This window comes from Typopeltis vanoorti, chromosome 4, assembly GCF_054136105.1.
Source record: "Typopeltis vanoorti isolate ZY-2024b chromosome 4, IOZ_Tvanoo_1.0, whole genome shotgun sequence".
In the NCBI taxonomy this organism is placed as follows: domain Eukaryota; kingdom Metazoa; phylum Arthropoda; class Arachnida; order Uropygi; family Thelyphonidae; genus Typopeltis; species Typopeltis vanoorti.
Genome location: NC_143552.1, coordinates 86,662,839 through 86,675,594, shown reverse-complemented (window position 1 = coordinate 86,675,594; position 12,756 = coordinate 86,662,839). Strand labels below are relative to the sequence as shown.

General features: G+C 36.5%; 1 protein-coding gene across 1 annotated transcript in view; it reads right to left on the bottom strand.

Annotated features, from left to right (window-relative positions):
• LOC150107476 (uncharacterized) overlaps window positions 1-12,756 on the bottom strand; it is a 574,892-nt gene that overhangs the window by 262,491 nt on the left and 299,645 nt on the right. The gene's annotated exons all lie outside the window — the stretch shown is intronic.

The following is a 12,756-nucleotide window of genomic DNA, read 5'->3' as shown; positions in this document are numbered from 1 at the left end:
GATGGAATAGATTTAAATGGATCTGAGGTGAATCAGTTGGATATACTGTTGCTAGAAGGAAGTGTAATGAATGATATGAACAAGGTATCAGCAGAAGCCAGAGGTGATGTAAATGAGCATGATAGTGGATCAGGTAAGATTTTACAGATTAGGTAACATATTACATGCATGGCTCTGTGGGTCTTGAAAAATTCATGCCATTTGCTTTGTCTTTCATACCAACCTACACAAAGGCCACCCTCTCATTACTATCATTTCCCAGGGTAATGAACAAGAAACAGAAAATTAAAGTAGCAAAATTGTTTCAAACAATACTGAAAAAGCTTAGACACAAGGAACAACATCGAATAAAAGAATCAGAGATGATAAAGTTAACATAATAACTGAAGATAAGATTAGTCAGAATATCAAAAGTAATTACTTTGAAAAATTATTAAGCATGATCAACAGTGACAGAACAGAGTAAAAAATATCCATGAGGATTTCTGAGCAGATTTCAGTACTGGAAACAGAAAAAAGCAGACAGTAATCTGAAATTATGAAGGCAGACGGAACAGATAACGTACAGCAAGAAATGTTAAATATGAAGTTATAATAGTTTTACAGTGCAAAATTCAGAAGGTTTGGTCAGAAAGTTGAATTCTGGAAACTGAGTGTGAGATATGAAGAGAATTTTGCTACTCAGTATTAAGGTAAGACCTATGCAAGAATATTTGAGAAGAAGAAGAGACTAAGAAACTTGACAAAGAGCAAGCTGGGTTTAGGATAAATAAGTGTTTGCTAAAAACCACATTTTTACCTTTAAAACAAGAGTAGAAAACTTATAACAATAATAATAATACAAAGATATCTTAAATCTGGAAAAGATATTTGACAAGGTTCCAGGGGAAAAAACTGCTCAAAATGTTTCAACTATATGGTTAAAACTGGAGATTATACAGTGTAATATATAGCTTATACTTCAGCTATTATTATTTTTTATTATCATACGTATCAAGGATTTAGGCTTAGTATGGCCTGTTCCGGCCTTAGAAGTCATCGTTGAATCGTTTAAGAGGACGTCCTGGTTTTCTTTTTCCTAATGGCTTGTACTTTAAGGCTTGTTTTGGTAATCTTTCTGTTTTCATTCTTTGAACGTGTTCCATCCATCTATGTTTATATTTTTTAATTTTTTCAATTACTGGTTCTTGGTTTAATTCTTTCATAATATCTTCGTTTCTTTTGTGATCAAATAGGGTATACTTTGTAGTTTTTCTCATAAACTTCATTTCTGCTGTTGTTAATCTTTGTTTGTCTTTTTGTTTTATTGTCCAGATTTCGCTTCCATACATTAAGACCGGTAGGGCTAATGTATTGTATACTTTTAGCCTGGTTTGTTTTTGAACTAGGTTTGGTTTAAATATAGAGTTAATTACTCCTGTTATTTTTAAATATTTTGCAATTTTTATGTTTATATCTTTTTCATTTTCATAAGTGATCATACATCCTGGGTAGTTAAATGAATTCACCTGTTCTAAGATCTTGTTATCTAATACTATTTTAGTTCTTGCTGGATCTTGTCCTTTAAAGGCCATAGTTTTTGATTTTTAAGTTGATATTATCATACCATAATCTTTGGATATCTCATTTAGATTTAAAATAGCTTTCTGTAAGTTATCTTCAGAATTTGTAATTATTATTTGGTCGTCTGCAAAGAGGAGAGTGTTTAAGTTAACTGTAGGTGAAAGTTTAATTCCTTGATGTAAATTTTTACTCCATTTTATTATTATTTCATTTAAGTAGATATTAAAAAGAGTTGCTGAGAGGGGACATCCCTGTCGGACCCCTTGGTTTATCTCTCTGTATATGATAGCTCATGATTTAATCTTATTTGTATTTGATTATTTTCATATATACTTGTGACAGCTTTTAGGATATTATTTGGTATTTGTCTTTCTTTTAATATGTTAAATAATATGTTTCTTTTAACTTTGTCAAATGCTTTTTCAAAGTCAATAAATGCAATATGTGTTTCTAAATTATATTCTCTTCTTTTCTCTATTATTAATTTTAGGCAGAAGGCTGGGCCTGTACATGATCATCCTTTTCTAAATCCATTTTGTACCGCTAGAATAAAGTGTTCGGAATATTTCATTAGTTTGTTATTTAAGATTCTGCTGTATATTTTGTAACATGAATTTAGTATACTGATACCTCTATAGTTTTTAGGGTCATCTCTATTACCTTTCTTAAAGATAGGAATCACAATTGCTTTTTTCCATTCTATTGGGGGGATACCAGTTGAGTAAATTTTATTTAAAAATAATAAGAGTCTTCCTTTGAATCTTGTTCCCGCGTATTTATATAGTTCTGAACCTAGCTTATCTTCTCCAGGTGATTTTCCGTTTCTTGTTTCTTTCAGGCTGATTTCTAATTCTTCTTCAGTTATTTCCTTTTCATTTTCGTTAATTGTTTGCCAGTTGTCTTTTTTAAAATATTTGTCTGTCCACAGTTCTGTGTAGTAATTTAGAAATTCTTCTAATTTCATTTCAGTGTTTAATTTTATGTTTTCTTTGGTATCTGCATTTAGGTGTTTCAAAATCTTACATACATTGGGTCTTATTTTATATAAATCATGTTCTAAATTAGAAACAAATTTATTCCATGATTCTCTATATCTTTTTCTGACTTCTCTTTTAGCTATGGCTCTTATTCTTTTATATTCTATTTCATCTTCTAATCTTTTACTGCTTAACCATTTGTGATAGGCTTCTTTTTTCTTTTTGATTATTTCTTTGATTGTATCATCCCAGATCTTCAGTTTTTTTCTTTTATTGAATTTTTTGGTCTTTCCTAAGCTTTCATTTGCTGCTGCATTTAGTATCGTTTTTATATTAAGCCATTCTATTTCTATTTCTTCATTTTGTTTTATTTTATCTAGATACTGGTTAATTCTTTGTTCATATAGCCATTGTACATTTGTGTCATTCAATAGTCTAGTTTTATAAACAAATGTTTCAATTTTTCTTTCTGTTCTTGTAACTTGTAGCCATTTAGGTGGTAATCTTAATTTTATTTTAACAAGGAAGTGGTCACTGCTTATTTCATATCCTCTGTGAACTCTAACATCTAGTGAAAATTTTGATGTCTTTTCATTTAATATGAAGTAATCTAATATTGATTTCCATCCCTCTTGCTGCCCAAGTATATTTATGTATGTCTTTATGTTTATAGAAGGAATTCATTATTTTTAGGTTATTATAAACTACAAAGTCAATCAATTTTTTACCATTTCTGTTTAGAGCGTGTTCTCCATGTATTCCTATATTATTATTAATTTTCGTGTTTCCAATTCTTGCATTTAAGTCTCCTGCTAAAATTATGTAATCATTTTTATTTATTTTATTATATATGTTTTGTAGCTGATTATAAAAATCAATATTATCCTGTTCTCTTCCTTCTTCTGGGGCATATAAACCAATTATTGTTAAATAGCCTCTATCTATTTTTATTCTAGCTTCTATTATTCTTTCATTCCATAATTTATAATGTTTTAACTGTTTTGAAAGGGAGTTATGAATCCAAATCATGACTCCTGCTTGTGCTCTTTGGTCTCTGTCGACTCCACTGTATATCACATTAAAATTTTCAGTTCTCATAGTTCCTTTTAATTTCTTTTTTGTTTCAGTGATTACTGCTATTTTAAAATTTCTTTCATTTAATAACTGGTCTAATTCTATTTCTTTATATGCTATTCCTCTTACATTCCAGTTTGCTATGTGTATTATATTTTGTCATTTCCATTTTCGTTTTCCCTTTTCCATTCCAGGGTCGTTTCCTATAGATTCAATCCGATTATCTTTTTCTGTCAGCTTACAAGTATGGTTATGTTCTCCATGTCAGGGGACTAGCCTGACGATGGAATAGTTCAGTGGTAGGGCTGCTACCTTAAGGCTTCTGAACTCGCCTTCTTCCGAATTTAAACCCATAGGAGGAATAGGGTATATTGAAGGGGAAAGGGTAGATTATAGAAGAAATATAGTAAGGTGTATAGAGAGGACATAGTTGTAAGGCCAGAAATGAAAAGACCCCATGGCCCTCGAGTACTCTAATAGCACAAGGGTCATAAAGTAAGAAGAGTTGGCTGATAAGGCCTTATAGGAAAGATTAAAGTAAGTGGGTCTTCCTCAAAGTAGAAGAAGGAGAGGATAGATCCAGCTAGGGGTCCATGGGAGTGCCGCTTCCCTTACAATCAAGATGATTGCCCCTTATGGCCCTGTTGGTCCACGAGTCCTTATTCAGTATATTCGGACCATCCCACCATATATATATATATATATACACACACATGCACGCTCGTTTACGCACACACACGTGGTGGGCTCCCCTATTCGCCACCCAGGGGACGCGCTCTCTAGGGGTTACAGGGTCCCCTGATGAGTAGTAGTGATTTAAGGAGACTACTGTGATTTAAGGAGAGGTAAGATAGGCATTAGTGTGGATAGTCTGGACCTCCCACAGTAAGTCTTCGGACTCCATAGAGATTCTTATGCAATAATCATAATAATCATAAATCTGAAATAAAGACAGATATCAAGTCTTCAGGACTTGATACTTCAGCTATAAACATGAAATTATGTGCAAATGAAGATGATTTCATATAAAATCACTGTAAGAAAGAGGGTGCATGCTATCACAACTTTTATTCATCAACTATATATGGATCACATTATGAAGAAAAATTGTGATTGCCTGTGTAGCCTTGTAGTAGCATTTCTATAACAATAAACTACAAGAAGGTCAGTTATAGGTTCTATTCTTGTCACTGACTTGAAAAACTCTTTGGATATGCTGTGTGCTTATACTAACCTAAGAATCAGATTTTTCACTTGGAGAGTAGTAGATGAGTGGAATGAGTTGCCCTAGTCTACTGTGATTTAAGGAGAGGTAAGATAGGCATTAGTGTGGATAGTCCAGACCTCCCACAGTAAGTCTTCAGACTCCATAGAGATTCTTATGCAATAATCATAATAATCATAAATCTGAAATAAAGACAGATATCAAGTCTACAGGACTTGATACCTGATTTGAACTAAACAGAATAACTGCTATAACAAATATGGTATGATAACTAGTAATAACAAATCAAAAACTTATGAGAATAGGCAAGAACACCAAATGCATTCTCAAAAACATTTCAGCTATTTAGGCAGCAATTTATGTGAAGGTGTCAAGTAAAGTGACACCTTGATACAAAATGGTCAAAATGGTATTTTACTAGTCACTTTGGACACTTTACAATGGGAAAATGCCATATAATGGAATAAAACAATGCTGGTATATTAGAACTCCAGCTACATACTCAGTTTATGCAGAAGCATATAATAAATGTAAAACAACTATTTATAAAATGGAAGCCATACTTTCTGATCCCTTAAAAAAAGTCATTAGATGCAACTTCTGCTAACCTGCACTTTCTACCTTTTTCCCATCCAGATGGCAACACTGTTACAGCACCCAACGAAAATGCTGACCTTCTGGCATCACTTTTTTCTTCTAACTCCTGCACAGATGACAAACACAAATTACCTCCTCCATGCCAGAAACCATGCAACATATGCCTCTTGTGGTCTTTCAGCAAAAAAGCCATAAGAAGAATATTAGACAACCTGAACACTATTAATGAGCAACAACCGCTAAAAGTCATATGATCCCAATGACATTTCTCCTATTTTACTTAAACAATGCTCCAGAGCTAACACCTGTCCTCTCCAAAATCATGGAGAAAGTTATCATTAGTCAACGCTATTGGATTCTGCTAATTGAGATCCACAGCTGATCTCTTAGCCTAGATCACCTGAAACTTCATGTGTACCATGGAAAGGTACTGCTTTGCAAACTGTCTTCCTTCAATTTCCCTGCAACCATCTGTAACTGGATAGCCAGCTTTCTCTCAGATTGTTCACTGCATGTCATGGCAGATAGCACCCTCTCTTCAAGCTTTGCCACTAATGCAGGAGTGCCTCAAGACTCTGTTCTATCATCTACCCTCTCCTCTTTCTCTTACTTTCTCTTATACATAAATGACCTATTCCCAATCACTGCAAATCTTATGCAGCTTTGAAGACAATAGCACTCTCCATTCATCCCACTCCTATGACAAATCATGTTTCCAGACATCCCTTACATCAAGATCATCTGCAAACAGTGCCTTAAACTCTGATCTCCATACCGTCCTTCTGTGGGGCATTGAAAGTGACCAGGATAAACTGGTCACCTACAGTGCTGCCAAAATGCAATCCAGCCTTTTTTTTCTCACAAAAGGGATCTCAGCTCACCTTCCCCTTATTCTCGGTAATACATATATCACCATATGAGCTATCTCTCCTTGGACTGACATTTGCCTGCAGCTTCTCCTGGCACAAATACATCACATCAGTCATTGAAGCAAGCATACATCCAGCCTAATCCAAAAGAGAAAGTAAGACAAAAGTCTACTGACCAATTGCCATCACCTCAAAACTGTCAAAAATCATGGAAAAAGTTATCATTAGTCAACACTATTGGATTCGGCGCCACTCGAGATCCTTAGCTTCTAATAAATTAAACATTCTTTTCTGCTCAAGAAGCTATTTTACACTTACTCAACTACTAACTTTATACAAATCCCAAATCTAGCTATCCTTAGAAAATACTGTGAATGCATTTGGGGTGGTATACCTAAAATCTCCTTAAAAGTTCTTGATATTGTCTAGAGAATAACTATTCAACTCATTGATGACCCTTTCCACACAAGCTCGCTTCAACCTTTATCTCTCTCTCCTACAGATGCAACGTTTCAGCTCTGTGTCTCTACTACAGCTGCTTCCATGGTCACTGCTCTAGTGAACTGGCAAACATCATCCCTCCGTTGTTGTTGTTGGGCCTGTTAAAACAAGTGCAGCAGCTGCCCAATCTCCTTTTTCAGTACAACTGCAAACACATAGGACCTGCTTCTCCTCATCCTCAATTATTTGAATTTCTTGAATGACTTTGGAAAAGTCATTCTCATAATGTGTTTTCAACAACTTCAACCTCCAGCTCTTTAAGAAAGATGTCAATAGATAGATTTCTTTTCTTTCAACCCTTATCTACACCTCACACGATGTGCTATGGGTTCATGTACCTCTCTTGTGCGAGATATACAGGGTGTTCGGGATAAATTTGACAGTTTCGTAAGGAAAAAGAAAATCTTCTTTGTATCTATTAAATTTAATGAATTGACAAAAAAACATTACAGGCAGAGTTAATTACAATACTATCAACAAGATTTACTCAAAATAACCACCATTAGCATCGATCACAGCTTCAATTCTGCTTCGGAACCTCGAACAAGCTGATGCTACAGTCTCCCTGGGAAGGGCCGCAAAAACTGTTTTAATTTTATCCATTAACTGGGCTTTTGTATTACTGGAAGTGCGATTGGTGTCTTTTTCAACTGCGCCCCATACAAAATAATCCATGGGGTTAAGGTCTGGGGAGTTTGGAGGCCAAACATTTGGACTGGTGAAGTCGTAGAAATTTTCAGACAACCATTTTTGACTTTTCCCAGAGGTGTGGCAAGGGGCCGAATCCTGCTGCCATACATACGGCCTACCATTGGCTACCCTTGTTATCCAGGGCTTGACTACAGTTAGCAACTCCACGAACAAAGCCCGAATTCCAATGCCAGGGTTCTTCAACACCTGTTCCTGCAGATTTGCGAGGAATTCTGCTGTACGAACGCAATCAGATCGTCTGCTAGGGATCTTTCTTCTTGCTACATCCTCGTAGTCACCATTGCAAGTCTCTAGTTCATGCCTGATTGTTTTTACTGTATTCAGGGAGCATTGGGCAGCAGTCGTAATATCCTTATTTTGATGGCGGGCACGAATCATCATGATACAAGTTATTCTCTTCCATGATTCAGGTGGGTTCCAGCTATCCATCCTTTCTGACATCTTGTATATGAATGAAGAAGGGTCCAAACTTTTAAATGAAGAGAAGTGTGTGTTAATACATGTAACTTACGAAAAAATATAATTAATTATAAATATGTCAAATTTATCCCGAACACCCTGTATATATATATAAAAGGAGCCAGTCGAATACATTTATAAGGAATAAGAGAAAAGATTAGAGATTACAGATATCAGAATTCTAAGAAAATATAGTGGAGTAAACAAATAGTATCAATGGCAGAATCATTTGAAAAATGAGGATATCAGAAAGGAACTTAGATATTGTTAGCATTCCAAAGTGTGTGAACAGTGCTAATTGAAGGTGGCATGGTCACTTAGAATAAGAGAGGAAATATCAGGAAGGAAAATGTTTGTTGCTACCCTTCAAACAATTGCTTTCTTGCTATTCTGATATAAAGATCCAGAGGAAGACAATAAGATTTAGGATGATTAATGTGGAGCTTGTCATGCTCTGGAGGAAATGTGACAGATATATCCTTTTGTGAAGAGAGGATTATATCTGTCATACCAGTCATACAGTATAACACACACTTCAAATACTGGTAATGTAACCATCAATAACATAATTAGGATGAGGGAAGCAGGATACTAGTCCAGGCAAAGCAAGTCAGGAGAATAATGTCATCAAAAAATTATATTGTAAAATGAAATAAATGAAAGTTATTTTCTTGTTATTTTACATTTTGTGTTTCTTCAAAATTTTTATGTAGAGATCACTCTACACTGTTCGGTCACTGCTGATCTTGTTTAATAATTTTTCAAATTAATTACTTTTGACATTCTGACTAATCTCATTTTCAGTTATAATGTTAACTTTATCATCTCTGATTCTTTTATTCAATGTTGTTCCTTGTGTCTAAGCTTTTTCAGTATTGTTCGGAACATTTTGCTACTTTAATTTTCTGTTTCTTGTTCAATACCCTGGAAATGATAGTGATGAGAGGGTGGCCTTTGTGTAGGTTGGTATGAAAGACAAAGCAAATGGCATGAATTTTTCAAGACTAGTATGGAGCCATGCATGTAATATGTACATGTAAGGAGATGTGTACATTTATATGGAGAGGTTGAATGAGAGATGAGCAAAGGTGGGGATGCAGGAACCTTGATGTGATGATGGACTATGAGGCTTATTTGAATGTAGAATGTGGCATAGTAAGTGAAATGGAAGACAGATGAGAAAAAAGTGTGTGAGTGTTAAAAAGCAAGCAAAATTGATGGCAAAACAGTGTGACTGTTTTTCAAGTGATCTCTATATAAAAAGTGAATAAAAGCTGGAGACATTCTTCAATAGGTCTGACTGGCTGAGTGGATAGATGGTCTCCACTCTCTAATCTAGAAGTCATGGATTATAATCCTGATGTCAAATGGATTTCAATCCAGCTTTGAAGTGGCATGAAAAAAAATCATATTTGGTTTTAAGAGGAAATTTTCCTATTATATTATTATTATTATTATTGTTCCGGGAAACTCCAAGGAGTCGACAGACTCATCGAGGGAGGCCCTAACATCATGTCTGGAACAACTATTGAACATTCACACAGTATCTATCATATCTTGCCTTAAACTCATTCACGGTCGTAGCACCCACAACAGACTCTGGAAGCTCATTCCACTCATTCACCACTCTCCAAGTAAAAAACCTAGCTTTAACACCCTTGTCAACCATGCTCTTGCCCAGCTTCCATGCATGGCCCCTAGTCCTCCCACCACCATTCAAAAATATCTTCTGGATCAATCTTATAAAAACCCTTCAGTAATTTGAATGTCTCAATCATATCACCCCTCCTTCGCCTATCGTCCAATTTCTGCAACCCACAAATCCTCAACCTATTCTCATAAGGTTCATTCCACAGACCTGCCATCATCTTGGTCACTCTTCTCTGGACTCTCTTCACTTCCTCCCCATCACGAAGAAACCCTGGTGCCCATAACTGGGCACAGAAGTCCAGATGGGGTCTTATCAAGGCTCGATACAGAGGAACAACAACTTGCTTCTCTCTGCATGTTAAAGTATTTTTCATAAGTCAAGTGATTTGGTGAGCTGTTTTAGTTACTTTTGCAATGTGCCCCCTAAACTTCAACTCCCTATCCACGCATTCCCAAATCCCTGGCCTCATCAATCTCCTGGAGTACGGTTCCACCTATGCGATATACTGCTGCTATTCTTTTCACCCCAATGCATAACCTTACACTTTGCCACATTAAACTGACATCCATTTTTCCTAGCCCAGTCCTCCAAACTATCCAAATCATCCTGTAAAATTTTGACATCCTGTGCACTCACAATTGCTCTACCCAACTTTGCATCATCAGCAAACAAGTGAACACTTCCTCTCAAATCCTTTCCAATATCATTGATGAACAAATTGAAAAGCAGTGGTCCAAGAACAGAGCCCTGCGCACTCCACTAGTCACAAGACGTCATTTTGACTCCACTCCTGAATAAACCACTGTCTGGTATCTCTCCTTCAACCACCCTCCTATCCATCTTACCAACCCTATATCTATCCCCATCTGCTCCAGTTTACTGATTAGGGTTCCATGTGGTATCCTGTCAAAGGCCTTGGCAAGGTCCAGTAGTATCACTGTAAACCCATTACCCCTATCCAGTTCAGCCATCACTGTGTTATAAAATGTGAGCAAGTTACTGAGGCATGATCTACCCTTCACAAAACCATGTTGTCCCCCATACAATATCCCATTTTCATCTATCCAATCCTGTATTCTTTTCTCTAAGACCTTAACAATGATTCCTGATATGCTAATCGGTCGGTAATTTACAACAGCAGTCTTGGAACCACCTTTATGCAGTGGAACTATTTTCCCCTACTTCCACCCGCTCGGGACTAACCCAGACCCGAGACTCAAATTTAACAAAATGGTCAAGGGTACGACAATTCTTTAGCTGCTTCTCGTACTACATGAGCTGGTATACCATCCAATCCCACAGATGTATTGACATTGAGGTTATGCAATAGACTACTCACCTCTACTTCATTCACCACAATTCCCGTATAATCTACTGGTTTATTCTTTTCTGCAATGTCACCACCTGGATGATATATTCTTGCAAAGTGCTCACTCAGTAACTCAGCTATCTCAACTGATTCAGTTACCTCCCTACCATTGGCATTCTTTAAAATCATTCTGCCATGTACATTTTTCCTTTTACTTGCTACACATCTAAAAAACTGTTTAGGATTCTCTTTAGCCTGCATGGCCAATGTTCTTTCGTAATCCTTTTTTGCTTTTCTTACCACACTCGTCACCCTTCTGGCTTGCGCTTTATACCGTTCATGTGCCTGCCGGTCACCTTTCTCTTTAAATTCCCTCCATAGTTGTTTCTTTTTTTGCAGCTCAAGCTTAATGGTGTTATTCATCCATTTAACCCCTACTTGATTTATTATTCGGACTCTAGGTATACAGTCAGCCATTGCTTCATGCAAGCACTTCTTAACTACCTCCCATGCACTATCAACTTCAAGTCCTTGCAGTTGTACATGCCATGGCACTGAGCCAATCAAACTCCTAAGCTTGTCATACTTTCCAGCCCGATAATTCCACATGTATCCTGTCTTAATTGAAAATTCTACACCTTTAGCCACCTCCCAAGTCAAGACCCTATGATCACTCTCACCGATTGGTGGCAATGTGGTCATATTTGTTACAGCCAAATCCTCAGATGTAATTACTAGGTCAAGCACTCTCTGACCCCTAGTATTTTCCATTACATGCTGTCGCAGATAGTTATCCCTTAATAACCGCATAAAATCCAATTCCTTCCTCCTGTGTGTCCTCTCCTCACTCCAATCAATGCGACCATAGTTGAAATCTCCCATAATAATCACCCTCCTTCCACTCATGTGCTCTTTTCTCTATCCTGCAATTCAACTTCTATTCTTCTTGGCTGTAGCTCATCAGCTATCATCAACAATACTCCTTCCCCCATTTTATTCTCTCTGTCATTCCTGAACACACTATACCTATCACATTCAATCCCACTAGCTATATCATCTACAGTCAGCCACGTTTCACTAATACCAATAACCTGTGGTCTGGAAGTGCCAACCATGGCCAAAAACTCTTCCTTCTTGTTCCTAATACTCCACTATTAGTGTATATGAATTTAAGACCCCCATTAGCCTCAACCCTACCTTGATGCCTTATATTAACTATCCCACTCTGGTTTGTTGTCCTTATTTGCTCTAGCATATTATATTCATTCTTACATTCAACTGCCTCCCTAAGGACTATATACCTACTCCCCCCCCCCCCCTTAACGAATCTAGTTTCCCTGAATTCGCAATTATGGCCCTCCTTTTAAACATTTCACTGTCATACCGTGGCAAAAGACTAATCATTCTAATTCTCTCACTCTTTTCTTTTGCTACCTCAAACAATTCATTCAGGTCTTCTATCATTTCCATTTTATCTCCTTTCAAATCATTCGTACCTGCCACAACAATCATTTCTTTCACCCTTTCCTTTTGCTCTCTAATAGACTCAGTTACATCCTTTATGGTCGCACCAGGTTGGTACGATTTTGTCAAATCCTCTACTAACACACCTCGTACTAATGAGTCTCCATACAGCACTCTATCCTTCATTTTGTTCATGGTCACATTCATACGCCTATTTTTCCTGTCATACCTTTTATTATTGGTTGGTTCATTCAGTCTACTTTTGTTCATGCACTCTAGCTGCTGTTTTGCCCTTTCTATCGCACCATTCAACAACGTGATCTCATTCAATGCATCTATCTCATCTTTTTTATTCT